Source organism: Lipotes vexillifer, unplaced genomic scaffold, assembly GCF_000442215.2.
Source record: "Lipotes vexillifer unplaced genomic scaffold, Lipotes_vexillifer_v1.1 scaffold477, whole genome shotgun sequence".
NCBI lineage: Eukaryota > Metazoa > Chordata > Mammalia > Artiodactyla > Lipotidae > Lipotes > Lipotes vexillifer.
The window spans coordinates 2,534,410-2,534,750 of record NW_006770652.1 but is presented as its reverse complement, the minus strand read 5'-3'; positions in this window follow the sequence as shown (position 1 = coordinate 2,534,750).

The following is a 341-nucleotide window of genomic DNA, read 5'->3' as shown; positions in this document are numbered from 1 at the left end:
CCAGGAACATTGAGCATATGTTAAATTCGGGACCACATGCATGAGTGTTTATGATAATCACAAAACTACAGATAATTTCAGCAGTAATAAAATTCATTTCCTATACTTAATATTACCTGCTCTGTGTTGCTATGCAAAGACTAATAAGTGTATAAACTTCTTGAGCAATGTTACACAAACATAAAATGTGATTCATGTGTATGTTTACAACCACAAAAACACATTAATTGATAGTCTACAGAAAGACTGAAGTTCTTTTTTTTTTTTTTTTTTTAAGAAGGTGGGGGGGGGAGGAGTTTTTTAATTAATTTTTTTTTTTTGGCTGTGGTGGGTTTTTTTTT